Here is an 18,117-nt window from a genome sequence, read left to right on the forward strand (position 1 = left end):
GTCTCTTCCACCAGTACAGTAGGGATTGGCAAATTTGCTTTGAACCTAGGAGCCAGCTAAACAACGATTGGGAGCTCATAATTATTCAAATTTAATTTTTTTTTTAACTTTTGTACTGTATTTATTCAGGTTATATTACATCACTCTTTGAATGCCTCTCATTTAAGCAAAAGGAGCCTGATCTCAAAGGTATCTACAGTACACAGTGTGATCAGGCTCCTATTGCTTAAATGACAGGCATTCAAAGAGTGCTGTAATTGCAAAGTTAAAAAGCTTATCTTCCTACTGGCAAGCTGTAGTTAAAGAGGTGCCAGGTAATCTAGCAACTTTATTTTATGCAGAGGAAGAGCTACATTCAACAAATAATATAACCTGAATAAATACAGTACAAAAGTAAAATGAATCTTTAAATTTGAATAATTGTGAGCTCCCAATAGGGCTGAAAGTATACATGCTTGTCATTGTTATAAATAAATGCAAGGAGGAATTCCTTTAATTTAATTACAATTATCTATACTGAATATATATATTGTTTGGAAGGAGGGTAAAAGTTTTACCTGTAGTAGCGCTAATCCTGATGTTATGAGTGTATAGGTTAGTACACACTGAATTATAGATGTGTTGCCTAAATGGATTATAATGTACCAGTCCAACTCCAAACCGGAAAAGCACACAAATCTATTAGTTCTGTTGCTAAAGAACAATATGCAAGTGCAACACATTGTAGGCTGTGTGAGGCAGTGTTAGGTAAAATTCTGTTTGAGGTATTATGCATACACTATTAAAATTGTGAATATGGTATTCACATCAGACATATGAATCCGATGTCTACTTAAAGGAATACACCTCAATCGCATGAGGTAAGGAATGAGCCCTGCTGCAAGGGATTATCTTCTTGTGTCCCACAATAGAAAGAACAAGCAGCAATGCCAATCCCACACCCTTACTTACCTTATCGTCGCTCTGCTCTAGTGCTCTTCTTCCCTCCTGACCTGCGTGCTGGGACAAAGTGACGTGATGTGTAACTACCACCAGGATGATCACTTCCTCCTCCTCTCGATGAGACTGACATGATGATGCTGATCGCCGATCGGAATATGCAACCGTGATGTCACCACATTCCTGAGCGCACACCATGTGACGGGTCGCAGAATCTGATTGAACAGCTCAGCAGCAGCCTGTCAATTTTTTTAGCCTTCCAGTTTTATCAAGCGCTGCATGGACGTGACAGTGAGAGACAAGACAAACTGAGAGTGGTGGTGGAACCGAGCGCACATCTCATGATGTGCCCCTAAGGATTATGCACTCGGGGCAACCGCCCCTGTGGCCCCCCCACGCTACACTACTGCATATACATAAATAAACCTTAAAAAGCAAATTCTCATACATTTTATACTCTGCAGCTGGTAAAAAAGTAACTGGAAACACATTAAGGGAAAAACTATTTTACAGTACACTGTCACTTTAATATATGAGCATTTGAGTATATTATTCAAACTGCTAGTGAAAGTTGAGAAGGCATTATAATATATAGCAATGCTTTCATAGTACTTATCTGCATCCTGGTAGTCTAGTGGGTGTTTGAAGTTAAGGGCCACCAAATGCTAAATACATGCTGCGGCCAGCAAAGTGCTGCAGTTAGATTCAACGGTCCTCCTGCTAAGCCTCATTAAATTCCTCTGGTGCAGCGTGGTATATATTTACAGGCCTTTTGAAGTCCTATAAGCTGTGAGAAAGGAGCTGTTCTGCCGATCAGACTGTAAATTGATAGCAGAATGGGGGCCCTCTTGGCCCTAACTTTAAATTACAGTTACAATATACTAACTACCTTAAAATAAAATAAAAACTTACCTTTGAACAAATATTAAAACCTAAGCTTAAACTATAAATAAATCTAACATTACAAAAAATAATAAAAACTAACATTACAAAAAATAATAAAAACTAACATTACAAAAAAATAAAACCTAACATTAAAAAAAAAAACCTTTAAAATTACACAAAATAAAAAGCTAACATTACAGAAAGTAACAAACAAAAAAATATTCCTATTATAATACCCCCCGTAAAAAAACATCCCAAAATAATAAAAAACCCCTAATCTCTAAATAAACTACCAATAGCCATTTTGTAGGGCATTGCCCTAAAGTTAGCAGCTCTTTTGCAAATAAAATAAACCAACTACCCCCTAACATTACAACTCCCCAAACCCCCAAAATAAAAAACCTAACTAAAAAAAAGCCTAATCTACCCATTGCACCAAAAAGGGCATTTATATGGGCATCGCCCTTAAAAGAGCAATCAGCTGTTTTTAAGCCCATAAAAAATAAAAAAGCCCTAATCTTAAAAAAACACCTTAAAAAACCCCCCCAAAAATAGAACTAACCCCAAAATCGGTATTCACCATTGCTGAAGTCAGGCGATCCATCTTCTTCCAGACGGCACCATCTTTATCCATCACGGGTCCATCTTCTATCTTCTTGGCGGAGGCAGGGAGGCGGAGTAGTCAGCGAATGCGGAGCGGGTCGCGATTATCAGCGACACGGAGGTCCTCTTAATGCGATCGGCTGCAGCACACTGAAGATTGAATGCAAGGTACCCCTTTTATATGGGGTTACCCTTGCATTCCTATTGGCTTAAAATTTCAAATCAGCCAATAGGATAAGAGCTGCTTACATCCTATTGGCTGATTTGATCAGCCAATAGGATGTAAACAGCTCTCATAGGCTTAATAGGTTTATTATTGAGGTAGACCCCGATGTGGGGTAATGGCGGTTTAGGGGTTAATAGGTTTATTTTAGTAGTCGTGATGAGGGGGGACAGCAGTTTAGAGGTTAATAGGTTTATTTAGTGTTGGCGATGGGACAGCGGTTTAGAGGTTTATAAGTATTTATTAGATGCAATGAGGCGGATGGCAGATAAGGGGTTAATATATTTATTTCTTAGTTGCAAAGCGGGCAGATGGCGGATTATATTTTTGATGGTGGAACATATTTTTGATGTATTTTGTGAAACTTTTTTGTTTCACAAAACAGATAACTACAGGTCTTTGAATGTGAAATGGATCGTTACGGTATAGGCAATAACGATCGATGTAAAGCCATGCCGCGCCACTTATCCAGTAATATCCAGTAGCTGACCATTCCGCACACAAAGGCCATTCAGCATTATTTCAGGTAAACTTTTAACATTTATCTTGTAACATACCACATGGCTTAACATGTCAAGTGATTATTCTCATTTGCATCATACAACACCATACAGAGGAATATTGATTTTGATGTTTTAATTACAGTTGTCATGGTAGCAGGATAATTGTCTCTAGCATGTGGTCTTCTTTCAGAATATAAATTGTTATGTTTTCATTTACCATACAACATGCTTTACGTGCCTAAAATGCTTATTATGCCTTGTTATTTTACAATAATGTACTAAGGAATATTTATTTTGTCAGCAATTTCTCCACATTTAATTGAAAGCAAAACAGACTGCTGTGGCATCACAAGTAATTTAGTTAATTTGGGAACTAGAATTTATTTTTGACAGTGTTTTGACACATGCTGGAAGTGTAATTCCCAAAATTGTTTTTGTAAATTTAGATTTTATTATTATTATTATTATTATTATCGGTTATTTGTAGAGCGCCAACAGATATTTGTATTCGTTTGTGACAATTTATGTACAATGATAAAGAATCACATGCACTTGTCTTTTTGACAGCAATCTTATTCCATATGGATACGTCTGCTATCAGAAGATCTGCATTAAGTAACTAATACTAGTTTATTTTCATCTTGATAGCGAGACTAAAGTTATACAAAGGTATGCCTTTCTTTGATATTCAAATTAATACATTTACAGTTACTTCGTAGTACTTAATTGTTGTTTGAAAATAAAAAGTGATAAACTAAATAATACACAAATATATAGGTAACAATGATATATAGGGTGTAAGGATAGCGTAGCGTCTTTTCTACATATATACTATGAAATGTTACAAGATCTAATATACAGGGAGTGCAGAATTATTAGGCAAATGAGTATTTTGACCACATCATCCTCTTTATGCATGTTGTCTTACTCCAAGCTGTATAGGCACGAAAGCCTACTACCAATTAAGCATATTAGGTGATGTGCATCTCTGTAATGAGAAGGGGTGTGGTCTAATGACATCAACACCCTATATCAGGTGTGCATAATTATTAGGCAACTTCCTTTCCTTTGGCAAAATGGGTCAAAAGAAGGACTTGACAGGCTCAGAAAAGTCAAAAATAGTGAGATATCTTGCAGAGGGATGCAGCACTCTTAAAATTGCAAAGCTTCTGAAGCGTGATCATCGAACAATCAAGCGTTTCATTCAAAATAGTCAAGAGGGTCGCAAGAAGCGTGTGGAAAAACCAAGGCGCAAAATAACTGCCCATGAACTGAGAAAAGTCAAGCGTGCAGCTGCCAAGATGCCACTTGCCACCAGTTTGGCCATATTTCAGAGCTGCAACATCACTGGAGTGCCCAAAAGGACAAGGTGTGCAATACTCAGAGACATGGCCAAGGTAAGAAAGGCTGAAAGACGACCACCACTGAACAAGACACACAAGCTGAAACGTCAAGACTCGGCCAAGTAATATCTCAAGACTGATTTTTCTAAGGTTTTATGGACTGATGAAATGAGAGTGAGTCTTGATGGGCCAGATGGATGGGCCCGTGGCTGGATTGGTAAAGGGCAGAGAGCTCCAGTCCAACTCAGACGCCAGCAAGGTGGAGGTGGAGTACTGGTTTGGGCTGGTATCATCAAAGATGAGCTTGTGGGGCCTTTTCGGGTTGAGGATGGAGTCAAGCTCAACTCCCAGTCCTACTGCCAGTTTCTGGAAGACACCTTCTTCAAGCGGTGGTACAGGAAGAAGTCTGCATCCTTCAAGAAAAACATGATTTTCATGCAGGACAATGCTCCATCACACACGTCCAAGTACTCCACAGCGTGGCTGGCAAGAAAGGGTATAAAAGAAGAAAATCTAATGACATGGCCTCCTTGTTCACCTGATCTGAACCCCATTGAGAACCTGTGGTCCATCATCAAATGTGAGATTTACAAGGAGGGAAAACAGTACACCTCTCTGAACAGTGTCTGGGAGGCTGTGGTTGCTGCTGCACGCAATGTTGATGGTGAACAGATCAAAACACTGACAGAATCCATGGATGGCAGGCTTTTGAGTGTCCTTGCAAAGAAAGGTGGCTATATTGGTCACTGATTTGTTTTTGTTTTGTTTTTGAATGTCAGAAATGTATATTTGTGAATGTTGAGATGTTATATTGGTTTCACTGGTAAAAATAAATAATTGAAATGGGTATATATTTGTTTTTTGTTAAGTTGCCTAATAATTATGCACAGTAATAGTCACCTGCACACACAGATATCCCCATAAAATAGCTAACACTAAAAACAAACTAAAAACTACTTCCAAAAATATTCAGCTTTGATATTAATGAGTTTTTTGGGTTCATTGAGAACATGGTTGTTGTTCAATAATAAAATTAATCCTCAAAAATACAACTTGCCTAATAATTCTGCACTCCCTGTAATCTACATATGTATGTATCTTTACCAGGTGAAGAAAATAACAAGTTTATATTGTGTATTTGATTATTATCCAGCATTTTCGTCATCACTTCAGATCTAGATACTTTCTGTTCTATTTCTTTAATGGTTACAATTGTTTAATTTAAGGTGGAATTATTTTTAAGATGGGATTTTTTAATTTCCCAAGTTTACAATCCATATATTTGTGATCTTTTGGGAGATGATTCATATAGGTTTTCATATGATAAAATAAACGGAATGTGGTATATAAATTACCATACCAAACTGGTTTTACATGAATGGAGTTATAGCACATCTATGTAATTTGTAATTTGTGGCTTTTAATGATTTTATGTATTTTAAATAAATATTTTTTTTTACCTGAAGCAGCTGTTTGCGGTTGGTATATACTGGTTACCTGGCAGTATAAAACCGGGTGTGCGCCTGTACCTAGAGCCTGGTAGACTCAGCAAAGTGTGAGTAACCCCTTGGTGGGACTATGAATGTAAAGATAATATTTCTTTATCACCAAATTCTATTGCACTACATTTTTCTTATTTTGTTTTTGAGGCAAGAAACCACTTGAATCACTTCAATCACTGGAATTGAGGAGGACTCCCACAGATGACCCATATCCTTACACCCTATATATCATTGTTACTTTTATATTTGTGTATTATTTAGTTTATCACTTTTTATTTTCACATATTTATTCACCAAGTGATCATTGTACTTTTGTTGAACATTTTTGTATTTCTATCAGTACTAGCATTGATATGTCTTTATTTTATAACAGAAGAATTGCAACTTCTAATTCAGATGATTTATTTGACACAGAAGTACCTAATGATATTAACACACCTACACTGGAGACTTTGATGAAAGAGGTAGAGAAATATTTAATTAAGGAAACTAACGGCTAGATTAAGAGTTTTGACGGTAACGACCCGCATAGCTAACGCTGGCTTTTTTCCCCCCGCACCTTTTAAATACCGCTGGTATTTAGAGTTCACAGAAGGGCTGCGTTAGGCTCCAAAAAGGGAGCGTAGAGCATAATTTACCGCCACTGCAACTCTCAATACCAGCGGTGCTTACGGACGCGGCCAGCTTAAAAAACGTGCTCGTGCACGATTCCCTCATAGAAAACAATGGGGCAGTTTGAGCTGAAAAAAAACCTAACACCTGCAAAAAAGCAGCGTTCAGCTCCTAACACAGCCCCATTGTTTCCTATGGGGAAACACTTCCTAAGTCTGCACCTAACACCCTAACATGTACCCCGAGTCTAAAAACCCCTAACCTTACACTTATTAACCCCTAATCTGCCGCCCCCGCTATCGCTGACACCTGCATATTATTTTTAACCCCTAATCTGCCGCTCCATACACCGCCGCAACCTACGTTATCCCTATGAACCCCTAATCTGCTGCCCCTAACCCCCGCCGACCCCTATATTATATTTATTAACCCCTAATCTGCCCCCCCAACGTCGCCGCTACCTACCTACACTTATTAACCCCTAATCTGCCGACCGGACCTCACCGCTACTATAATAAATTTATTAACCCCTAATCCGCCTCACTAACCCTATAATAAATAGTATTAACCCCTAATCTGCCCTCCCTAACATCGCTGACACCTAACTTCAAGTATTAACCCCTAATCTGCCGACCGGACCTCACCGCTACTCTAATAAATGTATTAACCCCTAAAGCTAAGTCTAACCCTAACCCTAAACACCCCCCTAAATTAAATTAAATATAATTTAAATCTAACGAAATAAATTAACTCTTATTAAATAAATTATTCCTATTTAAAGCTAAATACTTACTTGTAAAATAAACCCTAATATAGCTACAATATAAATTATAATTATATTGTAGCTATTTTAGGACTAATATTTATTTTACAGGCAACTTTGTAATTATTTTAACCAGGTACAATAGCTATTAAATAGTTAATAACTATTTAATAGCTACCTAGTTAAAATAATTTTAAAAATTACCTGTAAAATAAATCCTAACCTAAGTTACAATTAAACCTAACACTACACTATCAATAAATTAATTAAATAAAATACCTACAAATACCTACAAATAAATACAATTAAATAAACTAACTAAAGTACAAAAAATAAAAAAAGCTAAGTTACAAAAAATAAAAAAATAAATTACAAACATAATAAAAATATTACAACAATTTTAACCTAATTACACCTACTCTAAGCCCCCTAATAAAATAACAAAGCCCCCCAAAATAAAAAAATGCCCTACCCTATTCTAAAATTAAAATTGTAAAGCTCTTTTACCTTACCAGCCCTTAAAAGGGCCTTTTGTGGGGCATGCCCCAAAGAATTCTGCTCTTTTGCCTGTAAAAAAACATACAATAACCCCCCCCAACATTACAACCCACCACCCACATACCCCTAATCTAACCCAAACCCCCCTTAAATAAACCTAACACTAAGCCCCTGAAGATCTTCCTACCTTATCTTCACCACGCCGGGTATCACCGATCGGTCCAGAAGAGGCTCCGAAATCTTCATCCAAGCCCAAGCGGGGGCTGAAGAGATCCATCATCCGGCTGAAGTCTTCTATCAAGCGGCAAGAAGTCGTCCAGAAGAGGCTCCAAAGTCTTCATCCTATCCGGGCAGAAGAGGAGATCCGGACCGGCAACCATCTTCATCCAAGCGGCATCTTCTATCTTCATCCATCCGATGACGAGCGGCTCCATCTTCAAGACCTCCGGCGCGGATCCATCCTCTTCTTCCGACGTCCTAACACAGAATGACGGTTCCTTTAAGGGACGTCATCCAAGATGGCGTCCCTCGAATTCCGATTGGCTGATAGGATTCTATCAGCCAATCGGAATTAAGGTAGGAAAAATCTGATTGGCTGATGGAATCAGCCAATCAGATTGAAGTTCAATCTGATTGGCTGATCCAATCAGCCAATCAGATTGAGCTCGCATTCTATTGGCTAATCGGAACAGCCAATAGAATGTGAGCTCAATCTGATTGGCTGATTAAATCAGCCAATCAGAATTTTCCTACCTTAATTCCGATTGGCTGATAGAATCCTATCAGCCAATCGGAATTCGAAGGACGCCATCTTGGATGACGTCCCTTAAAGGAACCTTCATTCTGTGTTAGGACATCGGAAGAAGAGGATGGATCCGCGCCGGAGGTCTTGAAGATGGAGCCGCTCGTCGTCGGATGGATGAAGATAGAAGATGCCGCTTGGATGAAGATGGTTGCCGGTCCGGATAGGATGAAGACTTTGGAGCCTCTTCTGGACTTCTTCTTGCCGGATAGGATGAAGACTTCGGAGGATCTTCTGGACCGATCGGTGATACCCGGCGTGGTGAAGATAAGGTAGGAAGATCTTCAGGGGCTTAGTGTTAGGTTTATTTAAGGGGGGTTTGGGTTAGATTAGGGGTATGGGGGTGGTGGGTTTTAATGTGGGCGGGGGGTATTGTATGTTTTTTTTTACAGGCAAAAGAGCAGAATTCTTTGGGGCATGCCCCGCAGAAGGCCCTTTTAAGGGCTGGTAAGGTAAAAGAGCTTTTATATTTTTATTTTAGAATAGGGTAGGGCATTTTATTATTTTGCTGGGCTTTGTTATTTTATTAGGGGGCTTAGAGTAGGTGTAATTAGCTTAAAATTGTTGTAATATTTTTATTATGTTTGTAATTAATTTTTTTATTTTTTGTAACTTAGCTTTTTTTATTTTTTGTACTTTAGTTAGTTTATTTAATTGTATTTATTTGTAGGTATTTCATGTAATTAATTTATTGATAGTGTAGTGTTAGATTTAATTGTAGGTATTTTATTTCATTAATTTATTGATAGTGTAGTGTTAGGTTTAATTGTAACTTAGGTTAGGATTTATTTTACAGGTAATTTTGTAATTATTTTAATTAGGTAGCTATTAAATAGTAAATAACTATTTAATAGCTATTGTACCTGGTTAAAATAAATACAAAGTTGCCTGTAAAATAAATATAAATCCTAAAATAGCTACAATATAATTATTCGTTATATTGTAGCTATATTAGGGTTTATTTTACAGGTAAGTATTTAGCTTTAAATAGGAATAATTTATTTAATAAGAGTTAATTTATTTTGTTTGATTTAAATTATATTAGTGTTAGTGTTAGGGTTAGACATAGCTTTAGGGGTTAATAAATTTATTAGAGTAGCGGTGAGGTCCGGTCGGCAGATTAGGGGTTAATACTTGAAGTTAGGTGTCGGTGATGTTAGGGAGGGCAGATTAGGGGTTAATACTATTTATTATAGGGTTATTGAGGCTGGAGTGAGGCGGATTAGGGGTTAATAACTTTATTATAGTAGCGGTGAGGTCCGGTCGGCAGATTAGGGGTTAATAATTGTAGGTAGGTGGCGGCGACGTTGGGGGCGGCAGATTAGGGGTTAATAAATATAATATAGGGGGCGGCGGCGTTAGGGGCAGCAGATTAGGGGTACATAGGGATAATGTAGATGGCGGCAGTGTGCGGTGGGCAGATTAGGGGTTAAAAAAAAATTATTAGAGTGGCGGCGATGTGGGGGGACCTCGGTTTAGGAGTACATAGGTAGTTTATGGGTGTTAGTGTACTTTAGAGCACAGTAGTTAAGAGCTTTATGAACCGGCGTTAGCCCAGAAAGCTCTTAACTACTGACTTTTTTCTGCGGCTGGAGTTTTGTCGTTAGATTTCTAACGCTCACTTCAGCCAAGACTCCAAATACTGGCGTTAGAAAGATCCCATTGAAAAGATAGCATACACAAATGGCGTAAGGGGATCTGCGGTATGGAAAAGTCACGGCTGCAAAGTGAGCATTAGACCCTTACCTACACGACTCTAAATACCAGCGGTAGCCCAAAACCAGCGTTAGGAGCCTCTAACGCTGGTTTTGACGGCTAACGCCAAACTCTAAATCTAGGCATAAATATCAATTAGAAATTATCACATTGGAAAGATATCAAAAAGGAAAAAAAAAAACCCCTAGGGGATTTAGAATTTTAATAAAACCCTTCTTTGGTTAGGAAAACTTGCGGCTAGATTACTAGTCTTGCGTTAGGCATATAAAGCAGCGTTGGTCGGTCCCAATGCTGCTTTTTAAACGCCCGCTGGTTTTACGAATCTGGTATTACGGTACAGGTGTACCGCTCACTTTTTTGGCCAGAATCGGAAATACCACAAATCCACTTACGTCAATTGCGTATCCTATATTTTCAATGGGACTTGCATAGCGCCGGTATTACGAGTCTGACCAAACGTGAGCTGTAGACCCTCTTCTGTCAAGCCTGGTACCGCATTTAAAATTCAGTAGTTAAGACTTTTACACTACAACGCCGTAGCATAAAACTCTTAACTTAAGTGCTAAAAAGTACACTAACACCCATAAACTACCTATTAACCCCTAAACCGAGGCCCTCCCACATTGCAAAAACTAAAATAATTTTTTTAACCCCCTAATCTGCCGAACCGGACATTGCCGCCACTATAATAAATATATTAACCCCTAAACCGCCGCACTCCCGCATCGCAAACACTATTTAAATATTATTAACCCCTAATCTGCTGGCCCTAACATCGTCGCCACCTACCTACATTTATTAATCCCTAAACTGCCGCCCCCAATGTCGCCGCCACTATAATAAAGTTATTAACCCCTAAACCTAAGTCTAACCCTAACCCCACCTAACTTAAATATAATTTAAATAAATATAAATAAAAGTACTACAATTAACTAAATAATTCCTATTTAAAACTAAATACTTACCTATAAAATAAACCCTAAGCTATCTACAATATAACTAATAGTTACATTGTAGCTAGCTTAGGGTTTATTTTTATTTTACAGGCAACTTTGTATTTATTTTAACTAGGTACAATAGTTATTAAATAGTTATTAACTATTTAATATCTACCTAGCTAAAATAAAGACAAATTTACCTGTAAAATAAAACCTAACCTAAGTTACAATTACACCTAACACTACACTACAATTAAATTAATTACCTAAATTAAATACAATTAATTACAATTAAATAAAATTATCTAAAGTACAAAAACCCCCACTTAATTACAGAAAATAATAAAGAAATTACAAGATTTTTAAACTAATTACACCAAATCTAAAATAAAAAAAGCCCCCCCAAAATAAAAAAAGCCCTACCCTACACTAAATTACAAATAGCCCTTAAAAGGGCCTTTTGCGGGGCATTTACCCAAAGTAATCAGCTCTTTTGCCTGAAAAAAAATAAAAATTCCTCCCCCAACATTAAAACCCACCACCCACACAACCAACCCTACTCTAAACCCACCCAATCCCCCCTTTAAAAAACCTAACACTAACCCCCTGAAGATCACCTTACCGGGAGACATCTTCACCCAACAGGGCCGAAGTCCTCAACAAAGCCAGGAGAAGTCTTCATCCAAGCCGGGCGAAGTGGTCCTCCAGACGGGCAAAAGTCTTCATCCAGACGGCATCTTCTATCTTCATCCATCCGGCACGGAGCGGGTCCATCTTCAAGACATCCGACGCGGAGCATCCTCTTCTTCCGACGGCTAAACACAGAATGAAGGTTCCTTTAAATGACGTCATCTAAGATGGTGTCCCTTCAATTCCGATTGGCTGATAGAATTCTATCAGCCAATTGGAATTAAGGTAGAAAAAATCCTATTGGCTGATGCAATCAGCCAATAGGATTGAAGCTCAATCCTACTGGCTGATACAATCAGCCAATAGGATTGAAGCTCAATCCTATTGGCTGATACAATCAGCCAATAGGATTGAGCTGACATTCTATTGGCTGTTCCAATCAGCCAATAGAATGCCAGTTCAATCCTATTGGCTGATTGCATTAGTCAATAGGATTTTTTCTACCTTAATTCCAATTGGCTGATAGAATTCTATCAGCCAATCGGAATTGAAGGGACGCCATCTTGGATGACGTCATTTAAAGGAACCTTCATTCTGTATTTAGCCGTCGGAAGAAGAGGATGCTCCGCGTCTGATATATTGAAGATGGACCCGATCCGCCCCGGATAGATGAAGATAGAAGATGCCGTCTGGATGAAGACTTCTGCCTGTCTGGAGGACCACTTTGCCCAGCTTGGATGAAGACTTCTCTTGGCTTCGTTGAGGACTTCGACCCGCTTGGGTGAAGACGTCTCCCGGTAAGGTGATCTTCAGGGGGTTAGTGTTAGGTTTTTTAAGGGGGGATTGGGTGGGTTTTAGAGTAGGGTTGGTTGTGTGGGTGGTGGGTTTTAATGTTGGGGGGGAATTGTACTTTTTTTCAGGTAAAAGAGCTGATTACTTTGGGGCAATGCCCCGCAAAAGGCCCTTTTAAGGGCTATTTGTAATTTAGTGTAGGGTAGGGTTTTTTATTTTATTTTGGGGGGGCTTTTTTATTTTGTTAGAGGGATTAGATTAGGTGTAATTAGTTTAAAAATCTTGTAATTTGTTTATTATTTTCTGTAATTTAGTGGGGGGGGGTTTGTACTTTAGATAATTTTATTTAATTGTAATTAATTGCATTTAATTTAGGTAATTAATTTAATTGTAGTGTACTGTTAAGTGTAATTGTAACTTAGGTTAAGTTTTATTTTACAGGTAAATTTGTCTTTATTTTAACTAGGTAGTTATTAAATACTTAATAACTATTTAATAACTATTGTACCTAGTTAAAATAAATACAAAGTTGCCTGTAAAATTAAAATAAACCCCAAGCTAGCTACAATGTAACTATTAGTTATATTGTAGCTATCTTAGAGTTTATTTTATAGGTAAGTATTTAGTTTTAAATAGGAATTATTTAGTTAATTGTAGTAATTTTATTTAGATTTATTTAAATTATATTTAAGTTAGGGGGGGTTAGGGTTAGGGTTAGACTTAGGTTTAGGGGTTAATAACTTTATTATAGTGGTGGCGACGTTGGGGGCGGCAGATTAGGGGTTAAAAAAATGTAGTTAGGTTGCGGCAACATTGGGGACGGCAGATTAGGGGTTAATAAATGTAATGTAGGTGTCGGTGATGTTGGAGGCAGCAGATTAGGGGTTCATACATATAATGTAGGTGGCGGCGGTGTCCAGAGCAGCAGATTAGGGTTTAATAATATAATGTAGGTGTCGGCGATGTCGGGGCGGCAGATTAGGGGTTAATAAGTGTAAGATTAGGGGTGTTTAGACTCAGGGTTCATGTTAGGGTGTTAGGTGTAGACATAACTTTTATTTCCCCATAGGAATCAATGGGGCTGTGTTAGGAGCTAAACGCTGCTTTTTTGCAGGTGTTAGTTTTTTTTTCAGCCGGCTCTCTCCCATTGATTCCTATGGGGAAATCGTGCATGAGCACGTTTTACCAGCTCACCGCTAATGTAAGCAGCACTGGTATTGAGGTGAGATGTGGAGCAAAATTTTGCTCTACACTCACTTTTTTGCGGTTAGCGCCGGGTTTGTAAAAACCCGTAATACCAGCGCTGTCTGTAAGTGAGCGGTGAGCATAAACTGCTCGTTAGCACCACACAGCTCAAAACGAAAAACTCGTAATCTAGCCAATAGAATTTATAAGTAGATGGAATAGAATATTAGAGGAATGCACAACAAAACTGATGTCTTTAATTATTAATGAAAGGAAAACCCAAATGAACACTATTAATGAGGAAATAAATTGCTTAGAGAACAAATTATTCCCTTATATTAAAGAAAAAGAATATACAGAATGGACAGATAAGATCAACACTAATATTAATGAGATTAAGAAGGAAATTAAGAATATAAAAAAGAAAAAATACATTAGGGATAAAACTGACTACAAATTAAGGAATGAGAGAAGTTATAAACAACAAAGTCAAAATCATAATAAAAACAAATTTACAAACAATAGAGGTATACCATCTAAAGAATTTAAAGAGAACAAGACACATTACCAGAAAGGGAATGAATCATATACTAAGACTCACCAACAACAGAGGGGTAATTATCACCCTCCTTCCAAAAGTTATTCTAATAATAGTTATGGTAACAGTAATTATCAGAACAGAATGGGAGACAGAAGAGAACAACAATATGAGCATAGAAATGCTAATCCTTTTAACAATAGAGGTCACAACTCTAATTACAGAAATGAGAATCATTATGAATCTGAAGAAGGATGGCAAAAAACTAACGGCTAGATTACGAGTTTTGCGGTAAGAGGGGTGCGGTACTAACTTGCAAGTTATTATAACTGCTCACTTAGCTACAGCACTAGTATTACAGTTTTTCTGAAACCCGGCGTTAAAAGAGAAGAAATGAGCGTAGAGCAAAATTGAGCTCCATACCGCACTCCAATACCAGCACTGCTTAAGTCATCGGTGAGCTGGTTGTACGTGCACGTGCACAATTTCCCCATAGACATCAATGGGGAGAGCCAGCTGAGAAAAAGTCTAACACCTGCCAAAAAAGCAGCGTAAAGCTTCGTAACGTAGCCCCATTGATTCCTATGGGGAAACACATTTTATGTTTACACCTAACACCCTAACATGAACCCCGAGTCTAAACACACCTAATCTTAAATTTATTAACCCCTAATCTGCTGCCCCGACATTGCCGACACCTACATTATACTTATTAACCCCTAATCTGCTGCTCCAGACATCGCTGCCACTATAATAAACATATTAACCCCTAAACCGCCGCACTCCCGCATCACAAACACTAATAAAAATGCATTAACCCCCTAATCTGCCCTCCCTAACATCGCCGCCACCTACCTACATTTATTAATCCCTAATCTGCCGCCACCAACGTCGCCACCACTATACTAAATTTATTAACCACTAAATCTAAGTCTAACCCTAACCCTAACACCCCTTAAAAGTATAAATATATACTTAAATATAATTAAATTAAATCTAAATCAAACCTACTATTAATAACTAAATAATTCCTATTTAAAAATAAATACTTACCTGTAAAATAAACCCTAAGATAGCTACAATATAACTAATAGTTACATTGTATCTAGCTTAGGGTTTATTTTTATTTTACAGGCAAGTTTGTATTTATTTTAGCTAGGTAGTTAGTAAATAGTTATTAACTATTTAATAACTACCTATCTAAAATAAATACAAATTTACCTGTAAAATAAAACATAACCCCTAAGTTACACTAACACCTAACACTACACTACAATTAAATAAATTACCTAAATTAAATACAATTAAATAAATTAAATACAATTACCTAAATTACAAAAAAAAAAAAACACTAAATTACACAAAATAAAAAACACATTACAAGATATTTAAACTAATTACACCTAATCTATTAGCCCTATCAAAATAAAAAAGCCCCCCCAAAATAAAAAAAAACCCTAAATTACCAATGGCCCTTAAAAGAGCCTTTTGTGGTGTATTGCCCCAAAGAAATCAGCTCTTTTACCTGTAAAAAAACAAAAAACAATCCCCCAACAGTAAAACCCACCACCCACACAACCAACCCCCCCAAATAAAACCCTAACTAAAAAAAACTAAGCTCCCCATTGCCCTCTATCGGAACAGCCAATAGAATGCAAGCTCAATCCTATTGGCTGATTGGATCAGCCAATAGGATTGAAGTTTAATACTATTGGATGATTGCATCAGCCAATAGGATTTTTTCAACCTTAATTCCGATTGGCTCCTAGAATTTTATCAGCCAATCGGAATCTAAGGGATGCCATCTTGGATGATGTCACTTAAAGGAACCTTCATTCATCGGGTAGTCGTCGGAAGAAGAGGATGCCCCACACCGGATGTCTTGAAGATGGACCCGCTCCTCGCTGGATGGCTGAAGATAAAAGATGCTGTCTGGATGAAGACTTCTCCCGGCTTCGTTGAGTACTTCTTGCCGCTTCGATGAGGACTTCTCCCGGCTTCGTTGAGGATGGATGTTGGATCTTCAAAATTATAAGTGGATCTTCAGGGGTTAGTGTTAGGTTTTTTTAAGGGTTTATTGGGTGGGTTTTATTTTTAGGTTAGGGCTTTGGGCTGCAATAGAGCTAAATGCCCTTTTAAGGACAATGCCCATCCAAATGCCCTTTTCAGGGCAATTGGGAGCTTAGGTTTTTTTGTTGGGGTTTTGTTTGGGGGTTGGTTGTGTGGGTGGTGAGTTTTACTGTTGGGGGGTTGTTTGTATTTTTTTACAGGTAAAAGAGCTGATTTCTTTGGGGCAATGCCCCGAAAAAGGCCCTTTTAAGGGCCATTGGTAATTTAGTTTAGGCTAGGGTCACTTTTTGGCAAAATGGAAGTCCCATTGAAAATAGACTATGCGCAAAAAAGTGTGCGGGACAGCTGTACCTACAAGACTCATAATAGCAGCGGTAGTAAAAAAGCAGCGTTATGAGCCTTAACACTGCTTTTTTACTCATACCGCAAAACTCGTAATCTAGCCGTAAGTCTACAAATCATAGAGAAAGGGCTGAAGAACATAGACCCAGGGAAAATGAAACCAGAAACGCAGTTTTTAGTGATGACCACATTGAGATAGATGAAGAATCCTCTTTTTTAGAGAGAGGAGAACGTACTTATGGCAAAAGAAAAAAGTCAGACCTATTCAGCAAGAGAAGGAAAGATAAGGAACATATGTACCAAGAAAGAGAGAAAATCAGGAAAGATTAAAAACTAAAGGAATTTTCAATTTATCCAAACACCAGTTAACAGAACCACAAATTAAAATCCTAGAAAAAGGCCTTAACTTTGCCCCTAGTCTTAAAGCCAATAAATTTGAAATATGTAAAGATATACAGAAGTACGTAAGAAATGTATCACTTAAAAAGTATTTGATAACCAATCCCATTGTAAGGAATGAGGGAAATAATTTAAATCAATTAAAACATTCAGAAGTGAAATCAAAGTCTAAGTTCAATCCAGTTCAATATAGATCTACCCACATGGAACTTTTTTTGGAATTGGTAAAAAGGGATTTAAATAAGATAAAACCTAACTACAAATCCAATTTAAAAAATGAGGAACAATTAGCTTTGAACCAATAAAAGGAAAATAAAGAAATTGTCATCAAGTCAGCTGACAAAGGTAATTATGAACAAGAAAGATTATTTAAATGAGTGCCATAGACAACTAAATGACACATCCACTTACCGTATATTAATGTACAATATTTGAATAAAGGAATGAAATTGGGTATTATATATAAAAGTGAATATGATTTTTTATTTAACAAATTTCCTACGACTCCCATATTGTACATATTACCCAAAATACATAAAAATAATACTAACCCCCCCCCCCCCGGAAGACCTATAGTGTCAGGGGTACAATCCCTTACAAGTAACCTTTATTTGTATATTGACCAGTTCTTACAACCATATGTTATTCAGACCAAAGCTTATCTCAAAGACACTATTAAGATATTAAACCTATTGGAAAATATTGTATGGAAAGAAACCTGGTGGATTGTAACAGGAGACGTATCGTCCCTTTATACTATTGTAAAAAAAGAATCTGGTGTAGAAGCCATAAAACAAATATTATAAAACAATTCAGAGCTATCCACAATTCCAA

Source organism: Bombina bombina, chromosome 5, assembly GCF_027579735.1.
Source record: "Bombina bombina isolate aBomBom1 chromosome 5, aBomBom1.pri, whole genome shotgun sequence".
Classification (NCBI taxonomy): Eukaryota; Metazoa; Chordata; class Amphibia; order Anura; family Bombinatoridae; genus Bombina; species Bombina bombina.